General features: G+C 26.7%; 1 protein-coding gene across 2 annotated transcripts in view; it reads right to left on the bottom strand.

The window, feature by feature from the left end:
* Positions 1 to 10,234, bottom strand: part of LOC127291562 (dual specificity tyrosine-phosphorylation-regulated kinase 2-like) — a 216,073-nt gene extending 205,839 nt beyond the window's left edge. Inside the window, exon 1 of one of the 2 annotated variants that reach the window (XM_051320754.1) lies at positions 9,937 to 10,234. The gene's annotated coding sequence lies outside the window, so the exon portion shown is untranslated. The remainder of the gene's footprint in view (positions 1 to 9,936) is intronic. The other variant, XM_051320755.1, reaches the window with a different exon arrangement.
* Positions 10,235 to 16,030: the final 5,796 nt, after the last annotated feature.

Raw genomic sequence — 16,030 nt, 5'->3', positions numbered from 1 at the left:
CAGAAATAATCAGTTTATTTTGATTATGGGGTAAGTTGGCACTTTTAAAAGGCCCTTTTATTTTATAATAATAGGATAAGTTGGCCCCTACTGGAATTTATTTTTCTCTAAAATAATTAATTTATTTGATTATGGGGTAAGTTGTCACATTTTAAAAAATTTGCCTTTTTTACGTTTTCTTATTTCTATACTATCGGTAGAAGTTGTCACATTATTAAAAATTGTTTAATTTCTGACCGTATATAATTCAACTATGGGGTAAGTTGTCACTTTTGAAACGTCTTTATTTTGTAATAATGGGGTAAGTTGGCCCCTACTGGAGTTTTTTTTTTCTAAAATAATCAATTTATTTGATTATGGGGTAAGTTGTCACATTTTTAAAAATTTGCCTTTTGTACGTTTTCCTATTTCTACTATCGGTAGAAGTTGTCACATTATTAAAAATTGTTTAATTTCTGACCGTATATAATTCAACTATGGGGTAAGTTGTCACTTTTGAAACGTCTTTATTTTGTAATAATGGGGTAAGTTGTCCCCTACTGGAATTTATTTTCCTCCGAAAAAAATCAATTTGTTTGATTATGGGGTAAGTTGGCACAATTTTCAAATATAATTATAAATTGTAGAACAAAAAAAAATAGAATGATATCGAGATTTTTCAAAAAGTAGGGTAAAATTATTAAAGTACATTAAATTTAGAAAAAAAAATTTTTTCTCTCTCTCTCTCTCTCTCTCTCTTTTTCTCTCTGTTTGCTATTATGTGGAAATAATAATATGGAAAATATCTTGAATTTAATTTCAAGGCTAAATTAAAAAGAACATGAAACAAAGAAATTATAAATTTTCTCGAGTTTTCTCAAGGCATAAATATATATATATATATATATAGGTATAATAATACTATATGCATATTGGCAAATATAAAACTCGATTAGTACACAAACACACATTTTAATATATAAAACGGATGCCATATGAAAACCACGTGTGTTTCTCTTGCTTCAGAAAGTGAGAGTTCTCCTTCGATTATGCGTTGAGAGTTTAATTTTGAGCGTGTCCGATCTGGGTTAAAGTTAAGTGCAACTGAATGGCAAAAGGAACGCTTATCTTTTCACAGTCAAGCATGGTGAGGGAGTTCAGGGGGATAGGAGGGGAGGGAAATTGTGCATACGGATCTTAAGGAGGTCAATTAAGGCGCACGTTCCATGTGTTTTATTTAAATCACAATATATATATATATATATGCAAGAGAGTTAAAAACTTATATTTTTAGAAAGAGTGAGCTATATTTATAAGAAACAAAAAAGAAAATGATTACAAAATCTTTCAATCATATTTCTAAGTAAATTTAAACAATTTTTTTTTTAAATAAATGAAAGATATATTTAGAAAATTGATGAAAAGTAAAGAAAAAAGAAAAAAAAATTAGGTAACGCTTTCATGAACACCCAACATTTAAGTAACTTTGATCGTTTTGCTTAACCTGGAAAATTTTACGTTTCTGTATTTTTAAATGATTTTCAATTGAAAAAAAAAACGATAAATAAATATAAAAATAAGAATTATTATTCATTGTTATATGGAATTTAATTGATCGATATATAGAAATCAATTTTTTTGATCGATACATCGAATGATATATATATCGCTATATCGAAGTATTGATCGGTATATTGATTTATTGGATCGATATATCGTACGATATAAATCGATATATCGTACGTTATTGATCAATATATCGAACTCTATCGTATATTATTGATCGATATATCGAACTATATCGTACGTTATTGATCGATATATTGAACTATATCGTACGTTATTGTTCGATATATCGAACTTTATCGTACGTTATTGTTCGATATATCGAACTTTATCGTACGTTATTGATCGATATATCGAACAACATCGTCCGTTATTGATCAATATATCGAATTTTATCGCTCGATATATCGAATTATTGATTGACACTTCTATTTTTTGATCGACGTATCGATTTTTAATGATCGATATATCTTACGATATATATTGTAATATCGTAAATTCTTGATCGATATATCGAACTTTTTCGATCACTATATCAAATTATTGATCGACGAATCTAGTTTTAGATAGATATTTATATTGATCAATATATATTACGATATGGATCGTTATACCATACATTATTGGTCGATATATCGAAATATTTCAATTGATATATCGAATTATCGATTGAGACTTTGATTTTTTGACCGATATATCGAAATATAGATCGCAATATCGATTTATTAGATCGATATATCATGCAATGTAAATCGATATATGGTACGTTATTGATCGACATATCGAATTATCAATTAACACTGATTTTTTGATCGATATATCGATTTTTGTACCGATATATCGATTTTTGTACCAATATATCGAATTGTGTATCGATATTTCAATTTATTTTATCGATTTCTCGAATTTTGTATCTATATATCGATTTTTAAGGGAAAGTAGGTAAAAATTGCTTTACGGATAAATTAAAAATAAAAAAATTAAAATTTGTAAAACAAAAAAAAATTTTTTTTTGATAAACGAAGAAAGGTGTAAAAATAAATACAAAAAAAAACAGGAAAACAATTTTCTTTTTATGAGTCGAACGATATCGATTGTCGTATTGCGACATTGCAAGTTGGATGTTGAATTGACTTTCTGAGGGGGTGGTGGTGTGCCCCTCCTTTTTAGCCACTGCCTTTCAACTTCCGACAAATAATTTTTAAGATAGTCCCCTTTTGGCAGAGATATATAGAGAGAGTTTCTTAATTTAATTGAGAGACTTCATATGAAATCCAATTTTCCTATACACATATATGTGTAGGTATAGAAAAAAAATTGAGTTTGGCAAATATTTGCCAAAAAAATATATTACGCTTTCAAAACGTTGGTGTTTATTTAATTAATAAAAAAAAAAATGTTCGTTTATTAATAATTCAAATTTACAAATTTTTAAAAGTAAAGAAATAGAATTTATGAAAATTTATTTTTTTTTTGAAATTTGATTATTATTTTTTGAAAATTAAAAAAAACGGTTCTTTTAATTTATTTCATTATTATTATTATTATTGAAAATAAAAAAAAAGATTCTTTATTTTATTATTATTATTATTATTATTATTATTACTGAAAATAAAAAAACGGTTTTCTTTTTTATTAACAATAAAAAAAAGACGGAAAAAAATGAAAAATGGCGGATATTCTTTTTTAAAAATATTTTCTTATGTGGAAAGATTTTTGGCAAATGGAATTTCAAAATAGAAAAAAAATTAAAAAATCTTTTTTTCGTTATTAGGAAAAAAGGGGATAGGTTGGATACAAAGAAATAACGGTTATATAATCAAATTTATTTGAAAAAAAAAAAAATTTGAAAATTCTAAATTTAAATAATTATTATAATATTTTTAGTCTATTATTATTTTTTGGGGGGGGCGGGAAAAATAAGGAATTTTTCTAATCACATGAATATACAATTTATGGGGAGCAAAATATTATCAGGAGCAGAGATAAACTTGTCTCTCTAATTTTGGGATGAGTCAGAAGGTAGAAAATTCTCTCTCTCTCTCTCTCTCTCTCTCTCTCTTCTGGCGTTGAAGAAGATTTGAGTGAGGAGCTCAGGTATTTATTTAGTCACGCAGAGAGAAGAAGTCTAATATCTCGAAAGCGAAAAGAGAGAGAGAGAGAGAAAGAGAGGAGAGAATTATGACTGTCCATTGACCGGGTCAAAGTATTAAAAATTTTTTTCCAATCTACATTTTACAAAATATGGTCGTTACAGTTGCCGTTTATTTCTCTCATTTTTGTCAGCTACTGGATTAATAGCTTGTAAGAAGACAAAGAAAAAAATGAGAGAGAGAGAGAGAGAGAGAAAGAAAGAGAGAGAGAGAGAGAGAGAGAGAGAGAGAGAGAGAGAGAGAGAGAGAGAGAGAGAGAGAGAGAGAGAGAGAGAGAGAGAGAGAGAGAGAGAGAGAGAGAGAGAGAGAGAGAGAGAGAGAGAGAGAGAGAGAGAGAGAGGAAATGAGAGTAGGAAAGTAAAAGAAAGAGAGAGAAAAAAACGCCACAGACAAACAGACAGACAGAAATAATATGAAAGAAAGAAAAAGTGAAGTCGCACTCGAAACTCAGCGCGCGGATGCTGCATTTGTGCGAACAATTTGTACATATCATAATTCTCGACTTCATAACTTCGAGCCCAGCCTCCCATTATGCATATATATACTGTGAGTCTGCTGCCTTGTTTTCTTTATATATCTTAAGTTTCTCACGGACAGAAAAGTGTAATAAATATATATATATATATATATATATATATATATATATGTACACTCACACAAGTTACGCTCATTTTCACATTAATTTGATTCAATTATAAATTATCTATATATATATATATATATATGTATACTCCCGAAGTAAATTCCGAGATAAAAACTCTTCTCTCCTTCATTAAAATATTCTATTTTATATATATATATATATATATATATATATATATATATATATATCGTTCATTACATTTATATATAGAAAAATCAATTTGCAGAAAAAAAAATAATAATTAAATATAAACGATTTTTTACGAAATCGATAGTTAATATAAATCGATAAGAAAAATTCCATCTGAATGAATCGAAGCAAAAAATATTGTAATCTAATGAATTTCAATATTCAAGTAATAAAAATATAATAATATTAATTATTATTATTATTATTAATTATCGTAATCTAATTAATTTCAACATTCTAGTTACATAAAAATATAAGAAAAGAATAATAAAAATATAGAAGAGAAATATAATAATAATAATAATTATTATTATTATTATTATTATTATTATTATTATTATTGTTATCATTATTAACATTATTAAATGTCGTATTTTAATGAATTTAAAAATTCGAGCAATAATAATATTAGTGCTATTATTATTTAAAAAATTTTTGTTTAAACAAAATATTACACTGATCTGTAGAAATTAAAAAAAAAAAATAGATAAACAAATAACAATTATAATTTGGTTATAAGATTGAAACAAAATTTATATTTCCAATTAATTTTTTTATAAAAATATAAACATATTTTTATAAAAATTATATATAAATCAACTATATGGGGTAATGATAATTACCCCATAGACTTTTAATCTTTATATAAGGAGTAAACAAAAAAATTATAATTATTACTATTATTATTGTTTTGAAAATTAAATTCTTATTGTTTTAAAATAAATTTGATTAAACATTAATTATTTTTTTAAACAATTGAAATTAATTTTTTTTTCTTTTTTTTTCCCCTCGTAAAAAAAAACAATTCAAAACAAATATTATTTTTTTTTTTCCCCATAAATTTTGCCAAATATATTATTAATTAAAAATAATGCAAAACTAAAAAAAAATCAACAAAATTTATAAAATGTTGTTTAAACAAATTGTTTTAAAACTAATAATTATTGTTTGGAATTAATTGTTTAAAAACTAAGAAATTATTTTTTGTTTGTTTTTTGGTTATTATTATTATTATTATTATTATTATTATTATTATTATTGTTATATTATTATTATTATTATTATTATTATTATTATTATTATTATTATTATTATTATTATTAAAATATTGTTTAGAAACTAATAATTATTGCTCAAACAAAAAATAATAATAACTGAATAATTTTAGTTTTAACAATTTAAATAAAAATCTACATATATTTACACTTATATCTATATCTTATATAGTTTTTGTCACACCCTATTTAAAAAAAAGGAAATTGACTTCAACGATCGAGCAAAAAAAAAAAAAGAAGCCAAATATTACGGTATCGAAATTGCGGTTAAAAATTAGTGTATATATATGTATATAAATATACAATATATGGGAAAATAATCGAAGCAAAAAAAAAAGTGAAAAACAGAATTTTTTTTTTTTTTTTTTAATAAAGAAATCGGAAGTTCTTGCGTATCAAGAGAAATGAGTGCTTCAAAAGCATGAAAACTATTGTCTATATAGAATGAAAGGAAACCGCAAGGATGATGGAAAAAAAAATGTTTAAAGTCATTCGATTCTTTTCCGAAGCCATATACAATTTTTCGAGATACACATCCGTTCTTTTGGTTATGGTGTTGTTTAAAGTCGACAGAAATCGAGAGAGAGAGAGAGAGAGAGAGAGAGAGAGAGAGAGAAGACTTTTCGTCGCGAGAATGGATCCGCAAAGTTTCTATACAGTTGGCCGGCAATTATCATCTCTCCTGCATCGGATTCACTGGTTGAAATAAAAATAAAAGGCGAGAAAGAAAGGTCATAAGAAACACCACCCCGACTAGCGGTTGCCTTCACTGCAAACCGAGGCTGCATGAGTCCAAGCATCGCGCTAACTCTTCAGATATACCATATATTATATATATATATATATATATATATATATATATATATATTTATTATTATACAATCTCAAACTCAAAATAACATCGATTTTTTTTATAATTCCATAAAAACAAAAATTTCGGGAAAATTAATGTTTTTTAAAATTTTTTTTTTAAATTTATTGTCAAATTTATTCCAAGAAAAATGATTTCAAAAATTTTTAAAAATATTTATTTCGATCTATGGATCGATATATCGATATTCTTTGATCGATATATCGCACTTTATCGATCGATACATCGAATAATTGATCGATGTATCGATATTCCTTGATTGATATATCGCACTTTATCGATCGATACATCGAATAATATTGATCGATGTATCGATATTCCTTGATTGATATATCGCACTTTATCGATCGATACATCGAATAATATTGATCGATGTATCGATATTCCTTGATTGATATATCGCACTTTATCGATCGATACATCGAATAATATTGATCGATGTATCGATTTGATAAAGCGACCTTTATGGATCGATGTATCGATTTGATAAAGCGACCTTTATGGATCGATATATTGTAGATTATAAATCGATATATCGAACTGTATATCGATCGATATATAGAATTTTATTGATCGATACATCGAATAATTAATGGACGTGTCGATTTAATAAAGCGTCCATTTATTGATCGATATATCGAACTTTATTGATCGATATATCGATTTATTAGATCGATATTTATTGATAGATTTATTGAACTTTATCGATCGACATATTGTATGTTATAAATCGATATGTCGAAATTTATTGATCGATACATCGTACGTTATTGATCGATATAGTGAAAAATTTATCGACTCGTCGATTTATTAAAACGTTCTTTAATGATCGATATATCGTATATATATACTTTATTACTCTATATATTGTACTTTATCAATCGATATATCATAAAATTTTTATCGTTATATCGTGCTTTATTGATCGATATATCGAAAAATGGATCGATTTATTAGATCATTCTTTATTAATCGATATATTGTAAAGTATGGATCGTTACATGGTAGATTTTTTATCGATACATCGTACTTTATTGATCGATACATCGTAAGTTTTGGATCGATATATCGAACTATATTAATCGATACATCGTATCGTTTATTATTCATCGATATATTAAACTTCATTGATCGATATATCGAAATATTAATCGACATATCGATTTTTATTTTGGAATCGATATATCGAATTTTCGGTCGACATATCGATTTTTTTTGAATCGATATATCGAACTACATTAATCGATATATCGTAACAACTTTGAATTGAAATTTCAATTAATTTTTTTTTTGATCAAACTTTTATTAGAAAATCGAATTAATAAAAAAAAAGTAATTAATTTAAATAAATAATTCCATTCACATAAATGAAATAATAGAGAAAAATAAGTAAACAATTTAAAATTCTACAAATGAATGATATAATGTTAATTTTATTTTTTTTTTTTATAATTCAAGGGAATTCTCTGTCAGGTTTTTAGAGAGAGAAAGAGAGTATTTACATTGCATCACTAATTTTGCGGATGTCAGTCTCGAGTTTCGTGAGGACAGTTTACTTTCGCACGATTTACTTCCTCGAAGCCTTGAATCATTGACTCATGAAAATTTCTCTGTTAAACGATTCTCAATTTATTATCATTATTACTACTATTATATCAAAATAATAATGTTGAGAAAAATTTATTTTTTTAAAAAAAATATTTATTCATTTAATATTTTTATTATTTAATTAAATTGAAAATAATTTTTTTTCTAATTTAAAATTTTTTTCAATTTTGTAATTTTTTTTCTAATATAATTAAAAAAAACTAATGAAAAAAAATTTTTTTTTGTAAAATTTACAGAAGAAAAAATTGTCAAAAGATTTGTTACATTTAAGAAAAAAAATGATAAATTCTAAAAAAAAAAATTTCTAACAGAAATATACGATATTTTACCCCCATAGTTGGGTAAATTAAAATTCAAGAATTTACCCCGAAAATTGGGGTAAGTTGTCACAAACCAGTAAAATTCGTATCATAAAAAGTATATGAAAAATGTATAACGAAAATAATTCTTTATTCTATTAATAGGTAAAAAAAAATACAATTACCCCGCAAGTTTGGGGTATTATTGACACGTAAATTTAAGGGGTAATATAGTACCACTAAATTGTTCTCTAAAAATTGAGGCATTATTACCCCACAGACTTTTAATCTGTCTTATCCTATATATATACAATGACCCCGCAAATTTGGGGGTATTATTGACACGAAAACTTAAGGGGTAATATGGTAGAAAAATAGTACGGCAAAAATAGTTCTACTTCAAAAATTGAGGTAATATTACACCGTGGACTTTAAATTGTCTTATTCTATACAATTACCCCGCAAGTTTTTGGGGCTACTATTGACACGGGGTAATATGGTACGAAAAATTAGTTCTACTCCAAAAAAGTAAGGTAATATTACCTTGTAGGACTTTAAACTTTAAATCTTACATAATTAACCCACAAGTTCGGGGTAATATTGACACGAAAACTTAAGGGGTAATATGGTACAAAAATAGTACAACAAAAATAGTTCTACTTTAAAAATTGAGGTAATATTACCCCGTGGATTTTAAATTGTCTTATTCTACACAATTACCCCGCTAATTTGTGAATATTATTGACCTGAAAACTTATGGGGTAATATGGTACGGCAAAAATAGTTTTACTTCAAAAATTGAGGTAATATTACCCCGTGGACTTTAAATTGTCTTATTCTATACAATTACCCCGCGAGTTTTGGAGCTATTATTGACGCGGGGTAATATTGTACAAAAAATTAGTTCTACTCCAAAAAGTAAGGCAATATTACCTTGTGGGACTTTAAACTTTAAATCTTACATAATTAACCCACAAGTTCGGGGTAATATTGACAAGTAAACTTAAAGGGTAATAATATAGTTATTAAGACACGTGAAACTAAGGGGTAATATAGTACAACCAAATAATTCTACTCCAAAAAGTAAACCTCGTGGATTTTAATCTGTTATTACCCCGCAAGTTTGGGGTAATATTGACAAGTAAACTTAAAGGGTAATAATATAGTTATTAAGACACGTAAAACTAAGGGGTAATATAGTACAACCAAATAATTCTACTCCAAAAAGTAAACCTCGTAGATTTTAATCTATTATTACCCTAAAAGTTTGGGGTAATATTGACACTAAAAATTAATGGGTATAATATAGTGCCACTAAATTTTTCCACTAAAGAGTGAGACAATATTACCCCGTAGACTATTGTCTTCTCAGTCAGAAGTTAAAATTTTACCCCATACGGGGTAAATTGTCACACTTATTTTTTTAAATCTCTCCATTGTTGGAAAAAATAATTTCTGTTTCTTCATCTTGAATGTAATCGTTAATGAATAAAAAAAAAAAAAAAAAATCCGAAGAATTCTATTTAAAAGCAGTAAAATATTATTAATGGAATAAGTTTAAAAATAGACTCACCATGCAGGAAGGGGTTTCGTGTGCGACGCCCGCACGCGGATTCACTGTATGCACGAGAAACAACAAATACTCCCAAAGAAATCCTGGTTTGTTAAACGATGTCTTAACCGGTAGCTCTCCGGTTAAAATTTTTTTTTTTTTTTTTTGTAACAACACAACAACTTCTACTACTAAAACAATAGCAACATTAACAAATAATAACAAAAAGAAATTTTTTCTTTTTCAGAAGAAAAAAAACTTTTTTTTTTTTTTTTGTTATCCTTTTTGTTTTTTTTGAATTATTATTGTAATAAAAGAGAAAAAAAATTCACACAACACGTGAAAATTTAATTAAAATTGTCACTCTAATCCTTTTTTTTTTGCACATGAAAAAAAAAATATGAGTGAATGAATATTTAATTAAAAAAAAAAAAAATTACACTGTAATTTTTGCAAAAACACAAACACACAGAAGTAGATTAATTTTTTGAAAAAAAATTTTTTTGTTTTCTCTCTCTCTCTCTTAATGAAAATAGAAAAAAAACGCGTGCAAGAAGAAAGCCGACCGAACGGCACGCGGGTTCAGCGGCCGACTGAAAGGATGCAGTTGCCGTTTGTCCGCCATGGTTCGCTCTCCTGGACCCCTGGTGGCCCCCTCGTGGTTCAACGTTGTCCCACCACCACGCGCGCACAGACAAAGCGGTTGCGCGCGCAGATACACGTTTTTTGAACGTCCCTTGCCCCCCCCCCCCACCCACTCGCTGTCCACGACAAAACCAAACGAAACGCTACCAGAAACCAGAGAGAGAGAGAGAGAGAGAGAGAGAACGTCGAGAGAGTGGAGTTGTGGTGGAGCCGCCGGTCGTCGCTGCAGCACACAAAACTCACACCACTCTCACCCGCGCGCCACCGAACGGCAAATGATTGCACTTACCCTTTTCAATCAAGTCGAGACCTGTCGTGAAAAAAATCGTTGCCGAGAAGCCGCTCTGTGTGTGACTGAGTATGACGTCATTTCGATCCAATGTTATACACATGAAATTTTATTTGCAGAAAAAAAAACTTTCCATATAAATATTATGCGATATTCCATTTTACCCCCTAATTTTTTTCAACAACAATATTCAATGATGGGGTAATATTGACATTCGATTTTTTTTTTTTTTTTGACAAAATAATTAATAAATATATTTTTTTTAAAAAATTAAATGTTACGATATTCAATTTTACTCCTAATTTTTCTATGATATTCTTCGCTGATGGGGTAATATTGTCATTGGGTTGTTTTTTTTTGCAAAATAATCATTGATAAATATTATATTTTAGTTCGCAAAAAACAACAAATATTACGATAGGCAATTTTACACCTATTTTTTCAATGTAGGTATTCAATGTTGGGGTAATATTGACATTCGAATTTTTTTTTTGCAATTTAATCATTGATATATATTATATTTTAGTTCGCAAAAAACAACAAATATTACGTTGGGCAATTTTACCCCTATTTTTTCAATGATGACATTCAATGTTGGGGTAATATTGACATTCGAATTTTTTTTTTTGCAATATAATCATTGATAAATTATATTTTATTTCGCAAAAAACAACAAATATTACGATAGTCAATTTTACCCCTGTTTTTTCAACGTAGGTATTCAACGTTGGGGTAATATTGACATTCGAATTTTTTTTTGCAATTTAATCATTGATAAATATTATATTTTAGGTCGCAAAAAACAACAAATATTACGTTGGGCAATTTTACCCCTATTTTTTCAATGATGGCATTCAATGTTGGGGTAATATTGACATTCGAATTTTTTTTTTGCAATATAATCATTGATAAATTATATTTTAGTTTGCAAAAAAAAATATTACGTTGGGCAATTTTACTCCTATTTTTTCAATGATGACATTCAATGTTGGGGTAATATTGACATTCGAATTTTTTTTTGCAATTTAATCATTGATAAATATTATATTTTAGTTCGCAAAAAACAACAAATATTACGTTGGGCAATTTTACCCCTATTTTTTCAATGATGGCATTCAATGTTGGGGTAATATTGACATTCGAATTTTTTTTTTGCAATATAATCATTGATAAATTATATTTTAGTTTGCAAAAAAAAATATTACGTTGGGCAATTTTACTCCTATTTTTTCAATGATGACATTCAATGTTGGGGTAATATTGACATTCGAATTTTTTTTTTTGCAATATAATCATTGATAAATTATATTTAATTTCGCAAAAAACAACAAATATTACATTGGGCAATTTTACCCCTATTTTTTCAATGATGGTATTCAATGGTGGGGTAATATTGACATTGTACTGAATATAAGTTTGGCGCTACTATTTTTTTGTTTAAAAAAATTATAATTAATAACTGATAACACGTACTTTATTTTCAAAACTTGTAAGACGATATTCTACGTACAAAATACTATATATCAAATATTACGATAGACAATTTTACACCTATTTTTAATGGGACAGTATTGAATGATGGGGTAACATTGACATTGGTTTTATATTTCCAGAACAAACATTAATAAGAGATTTCTTATTTTAATAAAAATATCAAATTTTAGGATATTCAATTGTGCCTCTAATTTTTTTTTATAACAATATTCAATCATGGGGTAATGTTAACATTGGGATTTTTATTGCAAAATAAACATTGATAAATGATATTTTAGTTCGAAAAAAATCAAAAAATTACGATAGGCAATTTTATTCCTATTTTTTCTATGATAGCATACAATGTTGGGGTAATATTGACATCGTATTGAATATAAATTTGGCGCTACTATTTTCGGCAAAAAAGTAATAAATGATAACTGATGATGACACTTTATTTTCAAAACTTGTAAGATGAAATTCTATATGTACAAAATACTACATCAAATATTACTGTATTCCATATTATCCCTATTTTTAATGATACAATATTAAATGGTGGGGTAATATTGACATTGGTTTTCTATTTGTAAAACAATAATTAATAAGAGCCTTTTTATTTACATAAAAATATCAAATTTTAGGGTATTCAATTGTACCCCTATTTTTTATATAACAATATTCAATGATGGGGTAATATTGACATTCAGATTTTTTTTTTTTTGCAAAAATATCATTAATAAATATTTTACTTCAATGAGCATTAAAGGTTACGACACTCAATTTTACCCCTATTTTTTCTATGAAAATGTTCAATTATGGGGTAATATTGAAATTTGGATTTTTATTGAAAAATAATAATTGATAAAAACAAAATAGTTGGAAAAACATTATTTTCCAATTCATTATACTAATTATATATAAGTTAATATATGAAAAAATTATTGTGTGACAATTTACCCCAAAAAAAGTAAACATCATTAAAAGCCATGTGTGATTTCATTTTTATTTGCATGAGACGAAATTCTATGTACAAAAATACTACATGAAATAATTTACGATATGCCATTTTACCCCCCATTTTTTCTATGACAATATTCAATGTTGGGGTAATATTGACATTAGTTTGAAGGTAAATTTAAAGGTATGTACTTTTTTTTCTTTTGCAACAAAAATTTAATAAATGATGATTTTTTTCTTTTTTAAAGCTAATACATGTGGGACATATTACTCCTGAGAATTTTTTTTTTTTTTTTGGGACAACATACCCCGAAGGAGGATTACTTTTGAAAATATTTTCCAAAAAATAAATTTTACTCGACAGTAGAATTTTCTTTACGACAACTTTCTCTTAAATAAAATATATTGTGTCAAAAATAACCTCGTAACATAATGTTATATGACAACTTACCCCCGATTAGGTAAATTTCAGGGTAAAATTGCCTCAAAATAAAGTTCTCTCTAAGGTAATTTACAGCGGATAAATAATTACCATGACGAGGCATAAAAAATTGGAGTATCCAAAAATTGTTCCATATAACCAATTTTCCCTTGTGACAACTTACCCCAGATAAAGTTATCTTTTTGCAAAAATTCCCCAGACAGAAAGAAAAATCTTCCCAACAAGTGATTAAAAAAAAAAAATTAATTTCAGAAAAATTCTCTAAAAACTAAATATATCCATTTTGGGACAACTTACCCCAGTGATGTTAATTTAAAAAAAAAAAGAATTAAAAATTAAAACAAGAGTTCTTAATATAATATTGAACCAGAATATTAATGTTATAAATTATAAAATTTTCTTACTGTTTATTAATTGGAAAGGTTAATTAGTTAACGGTATATATACATATATATGGTATATGGATGAGGTGTGTCACGCTAATTATTATTTCTCATTAATTGTCTCCTTCCCTTTCGATGAAAGCTCTAATTACTATATCCCGCTTATAGCGTTGACGTTACGGATATCAATATACTGATCGTAGACAACCGGAAGTATTAATAGAGAGTGTTATAGCGGGAACTGAAAATATGTGCCAAGTAGAGTATTAAAGTTTCAATTCGCACGAAAAATCCTTATTTTCAAATATCGGAAATAATTTTTTCATTATGGAAAAAAATTGTTTGTCACAACTGATCCCAAAAGAATGGAAATTTTTGAAAAAAAAATCCTCTAAAAATAAATTTATATTTTGTACAACTTACCCCATAGTAGGGTAATAATTGGACAAAATCTTTTTGTAATTAAATTTTCCAATGAGACAACTTACCCCAAAGTTAAATTTACCCCAATATTTGCCTAAAATCCACTTCAATTGAAATTCTCGATGGGGCAAATTATAACAAAGTCAATTTTTCCAAAAAACACCCCCATTGATAAAAATTCTATATATGACAACTTACCCCAAACTAAGTAATTTGTGCACAAAAACTCCTTTAAATATGATTTTCTTAAAAGCAAATTATATAACAAGTTTATTCCTTACAAAAATTCCTTTCGCAATTATAATTTTCTGTGTGACAACTTACCTCAAACTAGTTAATTCTTTCATAAAATCTACTCTAAATAAGATTTTTTGTAAATCTTTTACAGATTTTTTTTTTTATACAAAAGTCAATTATTGCAAAAATTGCCATAAAATCAAATTTTCCTATGTACAACTTACCCCAAACTATGTTAATTCCTTGCATAAAATCTCATTTAAATAAGATTTTCTTAAAAGCAATTTATAACAAGTTCATTTTTTGCAAAAATCCTTTTGCAATAAAATTTCCTGTGTGACAACTTACCCCAAAACTATTTAATTTCTTTCATAAAATCTACTCTTAATAAGATTATTTTTAAGGCAACTTATACCAAAGTCGCAATTATTACATAAATTATTGCCATAAAATCAAATTTTCCGTTGTACAACTTACCCCAAAATTGTGAATTTAAATAAATTTTTTCGTTATTATATATTTTTAGATAACTTATCGCAAAGTAGTTAATTTTTGCCAAAATACGGTAGAAAAAAAATTTCTCCTAGGGACAACTTACCCCAGAATAATTTTGTTTATTCTTTTGAGACTATTCTAGGTACAAAATTACCCCAAACTTTTGAATAAAATTTTCTTTTGGAAAAAATCTTACGTTTTGACACAAAATCTAGATGAAATTAATTTTCTTTTTTTTGTGACAACTTACCCCAATTTAGTTAATTCATTCGTAAATTCACCTCGACATGAAATTTTCCTAGGTACAACTTACCCCAAAGTAAATTCTTTGTACAAATACTCGCTTTTCTTTATGCCAAGTTACCCCGAATTTTATGGGATAATAAACTTTTCTTTATGACAATTTACCCCAATTTTAATGAGGTAAATTTTTACAAAAAGAGTTTATTTTAAAAAAAGTTTTACAAGAATTTACTATGGGGTAGTGCTTGGAAAAAATTTCAATTCAAGGGAAATTTTATACATTAATTAACTACGTTGGGGTAAGTTGTCACAAAGAAAATTTTGATTTTGACTGTTAAATTTTAATTTGATAAATTTTTTAAAAATACAAATATTAATTATTTCCGATAGAAAAAAAAATAAAAAAAAAAACTATTAATCAACAAAAAAATTGTAATTTTAAAAACATAAAAATATTGCAAATAAATGAGGAAAAAAAATGTCAAGAACGCATCGACAACTTTCGAGATCGTCGAGTTGTATATA

This window comes from Leptopilina boulardi, unplaced genomic scaffold, assembly GCF_019393585.1.
Source record: "Leptopilina boulardi isolate dan_hultmark-lab unplaced genomic scaffold, ZJU_Lbou_2.1 LbouV2_144, whole genome shotgun sequence".
NCBI classification, from domain to species: Eukaryota; Metazoa; Arthropoda; class Insecta; order Hymenoptera; family Figitidae; genus Leptopilina; species Leptopilina boulardi.
The sequence above is the reverse complement of the archived record's forward strand: the minus strand, read 5'-3'. Positions and strand labels throughout refer to the sequence as shown.